Source organism: Ambystoma mexicanum, chromosome 5p (assembly GCF_040938575.1).
Source record: "Ambystoma mexicanum isolate Mex_15411 chromosome 5p, UKY_AmexF1_1, whole genome shotgun sequence".
Classification (NCBI taxonomy): Eukaryota; Metazoa; Chordata; class Amphibia; order Caudata; family Ambystomatidae; genus Ambystoma; species Ambystoma mexicanum.
This window is the reverse complement of record NC_090930.1, coordinates 769924074-769936118: the sequence shown is the minus strand read 5'-3', so window position 1 is coordinate 769936118 and position 12045 is coordinate 769924074.

Genomic DNA, 12045 nt, shown 5'->3' with positions numbered 1-12045 from the left:
AACCATAAGAGCTGGAAAAGTGGAACACCCACCTCAACACCTGTTGCTATGCAATGTATATTGGAATCCTGCAAAGATTTCGACTGGGACTTTTATCCAATCAATAACTACAATAATTGACAAAGAACAAAGACGTCTTCAAAATCTCTGGATAATTGTATGTGGTGACTTTAACATATCGTGGTTCAATGGAAATCAACAGAAAAATATTTGCTGCCGCGAAGAAGATCAGAAGTCTTCCTCCAGAAGAACACGATGGTCAGAGGCAATGAAATCCAGAGATTGTACCATGGTAAATGGAAATGTGTCTGGCGATTCCCCACCACAAATTACGTGGCAAAACATGGGGTTAAAAAAAACTCTGGATTACATCTGGGCATCGAATAACGTGATGCATAAAATAACCAACTTACAGATAACGCCATCGACCAATAGTGACCACTATCCATTGAAATTGTTGTGGCAACCACGGTGCAGATATCTGAGTGGCACAGCGAGTACTCAATTAGAAGTAAATCCTGGTCGAAACAGACTCAGGATGAACATAAAACAGATTCAGCAACTGACTTCTGGTTCTCAATATGAAAATAAAGTCTCCTCAGATTTCATAAATTATCCAGTCAATCTTCCTAAGCCGAATATAGCAAAGGCAAGAAACCCTCTGTTGGCTTCAAATCACAAACATATGTGGTGCATGAGTCTGAATAATGAAAAGAAGAAACTGAGAAAAGACTTAAAGGATCCACGAACCAGATTCGGCACAAATAGTGCCGAAAAAATAATTAAACAACGAAAACAAAGATATCGAAATTGGCTAAAGGCATTTGTGCACCAGCGAGATCAGGAACGTGGGGAGGTGATGCTCTCCTTGATCAGAACAAACAACACCAGAGATATTTGGAATATTCTGAACCAAGGTTACTCAAATCAAGCAACATCAATGGCAAATGGAGTACCTGAGGCGAAATGGGTGTGTCACTTTAAGGAAGTATTCTCATCCAATGTTCATCCTAAGGAGACTGACTCTGTAGATGTAGCCTGGCACACAAAGGAGACGGTAGACAACAAAGTAAGTGCCATAGCAAAGCTAAAAAATTCCCGAGCAGCCGGCCCGGATGGCATCTCCAATGTGATGCTAAAACAACATCCGTGTGAATGGGCCATTTTCATAGGCGAATTGTTTGAGATAATAGCGAAATCCAGGAAAATTCCATCATCCTGGTCTGAGGCAATAATTGTTCCAATCCACAAAAAGGGCAGCAGGGATGTCCCCACAAATTATCGTCCAATTGCCCTATTGGACACCATAGGAAAAGTGTTTGCAACCTTCCTACAAGAAAAGATCTCAACTTGGGCCCTCGAGCTTGAATTAAATGATATCAGACAAACTGGATTCACGAAAGGAGTTGGAACCGAAAACAATTTAACCATGCTGAATCTTCTGAAGTTAGAAACCTTGCGAGGAAAAGGAAAATTGTTCCTTGCATTTATCGACATGCAGCAGGCCTTTGATGGCATCAATCGGGAAAAACTCTGGGAGAAGTTGAAGAATTGGAATTGTCCAGCGAACATTCTGAATCCCATAAAAGCTCTACATGACCAAACGTCGATAAGAATAAGGTTAAATGAAAACGGAGACCTTTCTGTACCAATTGTAACAAACAAGGGAGTAAAGCAGGGCTGCCCTTTGGCGGCGATTCTTTTCAAACTATATATCGCTGATGTATCTGGAACACTAGCGAAAACTCATTGCTTTCCTCCCAAAATTAATGGCAATCCGGTAAGTTGTCTTATTTACGCAGATGACCTAGTACTGATCGACAAAACACAAGTTGGTCTACAGAGGTTATTAAATACACTAAAAACATACATGGTGGAAAACAATCTGAAGATCAACGTAGAGAAAACAAAGATAATGAAATTCGGTCATGTTGAGAGTCACAAAGACAAGAACTTCAAGTGGACAATAAATAATGCCCAGATTGAGGAAGTGAATGAGATCCGTTATCTGGGCATATATTTCAGTACCTCGATAAGAGAATGGAGCTGGGTGACTGAACTTGGAAAAATAATTAAAACCTTGGCTCTCCAAGGATCCAGAATTCATTCACAGTACGGGAAATTCTCCTTGATCCCAGTACGAACCTTCTACATGCAAAAGGTGATTCCATCTATAACGTTTGGAGCCGAGACAGGCTGGAATATTGACCACAAGATCTGGGCAAAATTTGAAGGTCTGTTTTGGAGACGTGTACTAAGATTGCCTAAATATTTATCAATCATAGTCATACGCCATGAACTAGGGCTGGAGCCGATGCGTGGAACTGTTATTTGGAAATCGATGGCTCTGCTACGCAAGATGTCGTTGGAAAAGAGCGAACCTGCATTTAAATTATTCAGACCACAGACCAACTTGAAAACAGACAGTTTACAGAAATTGTGGTCAGAAAAAGTGAAGGCAAATATGCAGGTCGCCGAAGTTTCCATGGAAAGTTTACAAGAACAACCTCAATATGCAAAGAAAAAAATGAGACATTGGCTATGGATTGAGAATTTGGAAAAATACCACGAACTAAAAACTGCCCTGGATTTGAGGCCGATGATGAACAAATTAGACAAACTGCCAAAATAATTGTGTAAATTTCCATCTCGACGTCATAGAGATGGCTTTTTACGTCTAAGAACAAACACATATAAGACCAGGCAAATGTGTTTCATCCGGCATATTGATAATATAAAGGATCCCTTATGTAGGTTATGTGCCATTCTTCCAGAAACGCTAAAACATTTATTGATCGAATGTCAATTGCTTAAAGATTTAAGATCTGTACATCTACATAAATTTACTCCTCTCACTGACAGCATGGACGAATTGTGGTTACGAATATTAGGTGGGAATTCAGTGCATTTGACATGTGCTGTCATGAATTTTCTAGAGAAAGCACTAAATGAAAGCCTACTAAAACCTTGAGAAATGGCACTTCATAAGATATGGAATAAAAAAGAAGAGACTAATCAGTTGATGTAAGAAAATTGTAATAAAAGTTTGTAAGAAACTAGAAATTACAAATAAAAAAAAAATTTCAGGGTGCGGGGGAAGTTCCACACGCGATTTCGCAGGGTACGTGTATTCCATGGGTGCGCGGGAAGTTCCACATGCAATTTCAGCAGGGTACGTGTATTTCAGGGGTGCGCGGGAAGTTCCACACGCAATTTCATCAGTGTACGTGTATTTTGGGGTGCGGGGGAAGTTTCACACGCAACATCAGCAGGGTACGTGTATTCCAGGGGTGCGCGGGAAGTTCCACACGCGATTTCCGCAGGGGACATGTATTTCAGGGGTGCGCGGGAAGTTCCACAGGCGATTTCAGCAGGGTACGTGTATTTCAGGGGTGCGCAGGAAGTTCCACACGCGTTTTCATCATGGTACATGTATTTCAGGGTGCGGGGGAAGTTTTGCACGTGACATCAGCTGGGTACGTGTATTTCAGGGGTGCACGGGAAGTTCCACATGCAATTTCAGCAGGGTACGTGTATTTCAGGGGTGCGCGGGAAGTTCTACACGCGATTTCATCAGGGTACGTGTATTTCGGGGTGCGGGGGAAGTTTCACACGTGACATCAGCAGGGTACGTGTATTCCAGGGGTGCGCGGGAAGTTCCACACGCGATTCCATCAGGGTACGTGTATTACAGGGGTGCGCGGGAAGTTCACACGCGATTTCATCAGGGTACATGTATTCCTGGGGTGCGCGGGAAGTTCCACACGCAATTCCATCAGGGTACGTGTATCACAGGGGTGCGCGGGGAGCACCACACGTGAATTGCATGTGTGGGTCCTCCCAGGTATTCCCTCTACACCCTCCACGGCCCCTGCAGGTGGCTCACACCACAGGGGCCTACCCTGCACATGTCCTGCAGGCACCCCATCCACCATGGCCATGCCCCCCAGCCAACCCACATGTCAACTTGCACTACTGCCCACCAACGCATGTCCCCCTGCACCCCCAGCCACCAGGGGCAACCTCCACCAAGCCCCCACCCATGTCTCCAACCACCCCCACCCCCCAGCACTGTGGGGCACCTGCCAGCAGGCCCCCACCCATGTCCAACTCATGTTCCCCACCCCCCCACCCCCCAGCAGTGCAGGGTCACCCTCCACCAGGCCCCCACCCATGTCTCCCAGAAGGGCAGGGTCACCCTCCACCAGGCCCCCACCCATGTCTCCCACCACCCCACCCCCCAGCAGTGCAGGGTCACCCTCCACCAGGCCCCCACCCATGTCTCCCACCCCCCCACCCCCCAGCAGTGCAGGGTCACCCTCCACCAGGCCCCCACCCATGTCTCCCACCACCCCCACCCCCAGCAGTGCAGGGTCACCCTCCACCAGGCCCCCACCCATGTCTCCCACCCCCCCACCCCCCAGCAGTGCAGGGTCACCCTCCACCAGGCCCCCACCCATGTCTCCCACCACCCCCACCCCCCAGCAGTGCAGGGTCACCCTCCACCAGGCCCCCACCCATGTCTCCCACCCCCCACCCCCCAGCAGTGCAGGGTCACCCTCCACCAGGCCCCCACCCATGTCTCCCACCACCCCCACCCCCCAGCACTGTGGGGCACCTGCCAGCAGGCCCCCACCCATGTCCAACTCATGTTCCCCACCACCCCCACCCCCCAGCAGTGCAGGGTCACCCTCCACCAGGCCCCCACCCATGTCCAACTCATGTTCCCCACCACCCCCACCCCCCAGCAGTGCAGGGTCACCCTCCACCAGGCCCCCACCCATGTCCAACTCATGTTCCCCACCACCCCCACCCCCCAGCACTGTGGGGCACCTGCCAGCAGGCCCCCACCCATGTCCAACTCATGTTCCCCACCACCCCCACCGCCCAGCAGTGCAGGGTCACCCTCCACCAGGCCCCCACCCATGTCTCCCACCCCCCCACGCCCCAGCAGTGCAGGGTCACCCTCCACCAGGCCCCCACCCATGTCTCCCACCACCCCCACCCCCCAGCACTGTCGGGCACCTGCCAGCAGGCCCCGACCCATGTCCAACTCATGTTCCCCACCACCCCCACACCCCAGCAGTGCAGGGTCACCCTCCACCAGGCCACCACCCATGTCCAACTCATGTTCCCCACCACCCCCCAGCACTGTGGGGCACCTGCCAGCAGGACCCCACCCATGTCCAACTCATGTTCCCCACCACCCCCACCCCCCAGCACTGTGGGGCACCTGCCAGCAGGCCCCCACCCATGTCCAACTCATGTTCCCCACCACCCCCACCCCCCAGCAGTGCAGGGTCACCCTCCACCAGGCCCCCACCCATGTCTCCCACCACCCCCACCGCCCAGCAGTGCAGGGTCACCCTCCACCAAGCCCCCACACATGTCTCCCACCACCCCACCCCCCAGCACTGTGGGGCACTTGCCAGCAGGCCCCCACCCCACCCCCCAGCAGTGCAGGGGCACCCTCCACCAGGCCCCACCCATGTTTCCCACCACCCCCACCCCCCAGCACTGTGGGGCACCTGCCAGCAGGCCCCCACCCATGTCTCCCACAACCCCCACCCCCCAGCACTGTGGGGCACCTGCCAGCAGGCCCCCACCCATGTCAAACTCATGTTCCCCACCACCCCCACCCCCCAGCAGTGCAGGGTCACCCTCCACCAGGCATCCACCCATGACCAACTCATGTTCCCCACCACCCCCACCCTCCAGCACTGTGGGGCACCTGCCAGCAGGCCCCCACCCATGTCCAACTCATGTTCCCCACCACCCCCACCCCCCAGCACCGTGGGGCACCTGCCAGCAGGCCCCCACCATGTCCAACTCATGTTCCCCACCACCCCCACCCCCCAGCAGTGCAGGGTCACCCTCCACCAGGCCCCCACTCATGTCTCCCACCCCCCACCCCCCAGCAGTGGAGGGTCACCCTCCACCAGGCCCCCACCCATGTCGACCACCACCCCCACCCCCCAGCACTGTGGGGCACCTGCCAGCAGGCCCCCACCCATGTCCAACTCATATTCCCCACCACCCCCACCCCCGAGCAGCGCAGGGTCACCCTTCACCAGGCCCCCACCCATGTCTCCCACCCCCCAGCACTGTGGACACCTGCCAGCAGGCCCCCACCCATGTCCAACTCATGTTCCCTAGCCAACATGTCATCACAATCTAGATCCCTGGTCCCTATGGTCAGCCTCCAAATGCAAAACACCCACCCGAGTATTGCATCCACCCATTCATAATTGGCAATTACATGACAGAACACCAATTGCAAGTTCCGAGACAAACACATTTCCCTCACATACACCCAATGGGTGTCAGTGAATCTCAAAACCCATATCATGATATGCATGAAACCAATGAGATGCTACACATTGAAGTTCAATAAAAAAATATGTATTAAAGGAAACATAAATAGAATCAAAAATAAAAAAACAGAAATGGGAATGTACAAAAATAAAAAGAAGCATGTCCGTGAAAAAAAGCAAAACCAAAAATCATAATCCAAAGTAATGGTGTCCAAAGTCACTGTCCACAAAAAAAAATCCAATGGGAAATAAAATTGAAAGCCATTGCTCCATGGTTAAAATGTGAAAGAAAAATACAATCCAACAGTGAACTATGTACATACGAACAAGCCAGGGTCCATTATCCCAACAAAAGAAATGAAACCTATCTAACTACACTAACTAATAAAATAAACTATATACAAAAATGTGGCCAATGTCCAAAAGGTCCAAAATAAATCCCAAAAAAAAGGAAACCTAACACTACCTACATAACTATGTACAAGGGCAGTGGGCTAGTTAGACGGCTCACTTTTGGATGTCCCGGGCCAGGGCATCATCGAACTCCTGCTCAATGTCCCAGAGGTGGTCCTCCTCCATGGCCCCGAGGGTCCGCAGGGCCGTCGACGTGTCCACCTCCAAACCCCTGCGGATTGCCTAGAGGCACTCGGCCCACCTCAGGGCCCTCCGCATGGAGTTCTCCGCCCTGACCATTGTGAGCCGTGCCTCTTCCGCCCGCTGCCGCTCCGCATCTATGGCGTGGCCCAACCGCTGCCACACGGAAGACACTCTGTGTCCTGGGTCCTCCTGCCCTCCGGCCGATGCCTGCCCCTCCGATGTTGAAGGCCCCGAGCCTTCATGGCTCCAACCACGTTGCTGCTGCTGCTGTGCCTCTGCCCGTGCACTGCGTCCTGCTGCCTGCACATCCTCTGCCGGCTGTGGTGAAGTCGTTGATGTGGCCACCCCTGCTGGACGTCCGACTCCCGACTGTGGCAGGGATGCCTCCTCCACTAGCCTGGCCGCACCGTCAGAGGCAGCTCCACAGGGCACCCAGGTGACTGATGGGTGGGAAGATGGCACGGAGGACGACTTGCCCATAGGGGGTTCAGTTGAGGAGGGGGTCGTAGCAAGCCCCATCATACGGAGGAATCCGGCCTGGGTGACCTGTCCCAGCAGGCTGACGTGGTCAACGAGCCATTCGAGATGACGTGCAGTCTCCTCATGAAAAGACTGCAGGTCACCTCGCATGGCCCGTTGACGCAACGCCACACCAGTCAGGACAGGCTCAACCCGGATCCGGATAGCCACGTCCGCAGGCAGAGGATGGCCAGTTGTCGTAGCTCATCCCCTGCCTGAAAATGGGTCTGGACGTAGGCTTCCCTGCTGGTGCAAGATGATGCAGGGACAGGATCAGGGACAGGATTGCACACAGGAACCTTTGCGGCGGCCTATACTGCCTCCTGTCACTGGTCCTGCACTGCACCACTAGCACCAGTGGGATCCCCACCTCCAGACCCCGTCTCTGTTGCTTGCACGGCCTCCTCCTCCACCAAACCTCCCAGCAACCTGGATGACTCCATGCCATCTTCCCCGTTGGGCCCTGTGGGGTCTCAGCTGCCCCTTCTGCTGCCGAGGAGTCCAACTCTAACCTCTGCCTCTTGGACCTCCTTTCCCCGGCAGCTGCGGCCTGGGACGCGGCACCGGACTCCTCGCTCCCCGACGAGATGACAACATGGGAGGGGATCCGGGCCTTGCGTCTCCGGCTGGCGGTGGGATCCCCGCCGCTGTGCTCCACAGCACCTTCTCCGCCCTCTTCATCAGTTGACGCTGCAGACAGGGAGAAATAAAACACAGGCATCAGGGCACTGTACAATGGACACATACACACATGACAGTTGTACATGAGTGGCATTGGCAAACCTCAGACATGCCATCACAATCCCCAACACACATGTCATTTCAACTCGCACACATGAGCCATACCACAGCCATATCGCAACTGCCAGCACCATCCATACACATACAACAGCATGAGCAGGCAAAGGTGAGCCAGACATCACATGCAACACAGGAAGTGCACCACACATGTACACACACCACCAGACTTGCATGCATGTGTACACCTCTGCCAAGTGTTGCAGTGTTCAGATGGGCATCCATGTCACATCTGCCAATCAGGCTTCCACATCCGGCTGTCACATGCATCCATGTTGAATCACTGTTGCACCCTTGTCAAATACACACAGATGCACATGTACACAGTGCTGATACATGCAGCTGAAAACAACATACATGCGTGACATCACAGACATGTCTACTTACATACACATTCATCCAAACATGTGTGCCCACACAACTGCATTTGGCATGCAAGCCTACACACACAAGCACCATCCATGTCTCACACATTCCAGCCCTCGCATGTGTTAGCCCCACGGCCCTGTACACCCCCACCCATACTCGACCCCATACAAACAGATGTGCAACCTGCACACTACTGAAAAATCAGCACACGCACAGCTCACAATCAGGATGCATGTACACTTACCGCTCGACTCCAGACGGGTCTGCCTCTCAAGGACCTGGACGTGGAGCGCTGGGGATATGCGTTCCAGGACCCTCCTCTGTTCTTCCGACAAGTGGCCCCGGCGCCCCTTGGCATCCGCTGCCTTCAAGATGCGCCGGGCCTTGTTCAGGGTCCTGGACCTGAAGTCCTACCAGCGCTTCTTGACATGTTGGAAGTCGCGGACTGCCACCCCCTCCGCGTTGATGGGAGTCACGATGTCAGTACAGATCCGAATCCGTCCTTCCTTGTCGGCGCGGGAACTTCCGAAGAGGGCATCATACTGCCCCAGGACTTGCTCCACCAGGACACCAACTTCGGTGGCACTGAAGCTGGTGCCCCTCGGCCTCTCTGGCCGGGGGTTGGCAGTGGTCTCAGATGGTGTTTGCCCCAACATGACAAACCCAGAGGCAGGAGTGGGTGGGCAACTGGGTCCTGGGGCTGGGCTGTGGAGCGATGGAATCCCAGTCGGGAGTCTTCGGTTCCAGCAGGGGTGGTCACAGCAACAGCACCCCTGGCTGATGTGCAGGCAGCAAATGGCAGGGCACGTGGGCAGCAGGCAGTCAGGCAGCAGCAGATGGCAGGTGGGAGCGTGCTCGGGGCTCTGGGGGGCAGTAGTTCGGCCTTCTGGGCAGGAGCGTGGTCTTCTGTGTGCTTACGCGTGGCCAGCTTGATATGGAGTGAATTGGCACGTGAAAATCCTGCACGTCTGCGTGTAATTCGAGGAAAGGCCCTTAGCGCGTATGCACGTCAGCACGCATATGCGATTTCATTGGACCAAAGGCCCTTAGCGCGTGAGCCCGTCTGTGACGTGGCGCGCGCAGGTCTTTCCCTCATTACATGTGATGACAGAGCACATGTGGTAAAACTGCACGTCCGAGTGTCATCGCGTGTGATCGGAGGGAAGTGAGCGTACACGCGATTGGCCTGGGTACGTGTGTTTCAGGGTGCGCGGGAAGTTCCACACGCGATTAGCCTGGGTACGTGTGTTCCGGGGTGCGCGGGAACTTTCACACGCGATTGGTGGAAATCCACATGTGTTCTGTCATCACATGCAATGAGGGAAACACCCACGCGCGTCACGTCACAGATGCGCTCACGCGCTAAGGGCCTTTGGTCCAATGAAATCGCATATGCGTGCTGACGTGCATACGCGCTAAGGGCCTTTCCTCGAATTACACGCAGACGTGCAGGATTTTCACGTGCCAATTCACTCCGTATCAAGCTGGCCACGCGTAAGCACACGGAAGAGCACGCTCCTGCCCAAAAGGCCAAATTACTGCCCCCCAGAGCCCTGAGCAGCCTCCCACGAGCCATCTGCTGCTGCCTGCCTGCCTGCCTGCCTGCTGCCACCGTGCCCTGCCATTTGGTGCCTGCACATCAGCCATCTGCAGGGGTCCATTTGCTGTGTCCACCCCTGCTGGAACAGAAGACTCCCGACTGGGATACCATCGCTCCACAGCCCAGCCCCAGGACCCAGTTGCCCACCCACTCCTGCCTCTGGGGTTGCCATGTCGGGCACTGAAACATCTGGCACCACTGGCAACCCCCGGCCAGAGAGGGAGAGGGGCACCAGCTTCACTGCCACCGAAGTTGGTGTCCTGGTGGAGCAAGTCCTGGGGCAGTATGATGCCCTCTTCGGAAGTAAGCGCGCCAACAAGGAAGGACGGACTCGGATCTGGACGGACATCGTGACTGCCATCAACGCGGAGGAGGTGGCAGTCCGCGACTACCAACATGTCAAGAAGCGCTGGGATGACTGCAGGTCCAGGACCCTCTTGAAGGCCCGGCGCCTCGTGGAGGGGGGCCGGGGCCGCATGAGTCCCATCCAGATGAGGGTCCTGGAAGTGTAGGCCCAGCGCTCCACGCCCAGATCCTTGAGAGGCAGACACGTCTGGAGTTGAGTGGTAAGTGGCCAAGCATTGCTGTGTGAGACAGGGCATGTCGCAGTGTGCTGGTTGTCTGATACTTGCCTGTATGTGTGACATAGGCCATGTATGCATGTGTGTGTGCCGGGACGTCATGCATGTGAGACCAGTAATGTGTGAACCACACGGTTGGTGCATGTGCTCAAATGCAACATGGGTTGCCCTATGCGGAATGGCCACATGAAAGCATGCCAGTCTCTGTTCCTCGACATGGGTGGGGGTGAGGGATGGGTGCTGATGCCATGTACATGTATGCTGTCCATGTCTGTGTGTCTGACCTGTGTGTCTGTGACTTGTGAATGTCAGGGATGCATGACACATGTCTGTCGAAATGTTCAGGTTCACTGATGCAGCTTAGTCATCCTTGTATCCACTGTGTCTGTGGTGTACGAGGCCAGATGGATGAAACTAGGGTGAAGTGTGTGCATGTGATAGGCATGGCCCATGATGCATGTGAGTTTCAAAACAACATAGTATGTTCCAAGAATCCATTGGACATGTATGCTAATGTCCATAGCATGCGCCATGCCTGTTACCGCATGTGTTTTACCTGCACTGAGCCATGTGTTGTGGAGGGACATGATGGAAGTGATCTTTGACAGTGCCACTCATCTGCTTTTGCTTCCTGTCTAGGGGACCATTGCACAGTACCCTGATGCTTGTGTTCTATGTCTCCCTCTACACAGCGCCACGTGAAGAAGAGGGCGGAGACGGCTCTGTGGAGCAAAGCGGCGGGGATGCCCCCATGGCTGCAGGGGAAGGGGTGGGTGAGCCCCCCAGGGGCTTGCAACGGCGGGAGACGGGGTGGAGCCATCCAGGTTGGTGGTTTCCACAGAGGAGGAGGAGGCCGCTACTGAGGTGCACATGGGGCCTGGTGGGGGCATCCCTGCTGGTGCAAGTGTTGCAGTCCAGGGGCAGGGGCAGGAGGCAGCACAGGTCGCCTTGGAGGGGCCTGTGCATGTCACTGTCCCTGACACTGTGACTTCACCACCATGCACCAGCAGGGATGCTCCATCCCAGGCCCGTCCGCAGGTAGGGGGGAAGTCCATGTCATCTGACTCCCCTCCACCTGCGGACGAGGGGACCCCTGGCCGTATGGAGAAGGTCCTGATTGGTGTTGCGTTGCGCACAGGTGCAATTCGTGATGAGGTGCGTGCTTCCCGGGAGGAGCATGCACGTCATCACGGAGAGCACCGTGCTGACGTGGCCCAGTTGGGAACGGCCATGGTTGGGGGTTTCCTACATGTGTCGGCCAATCTGG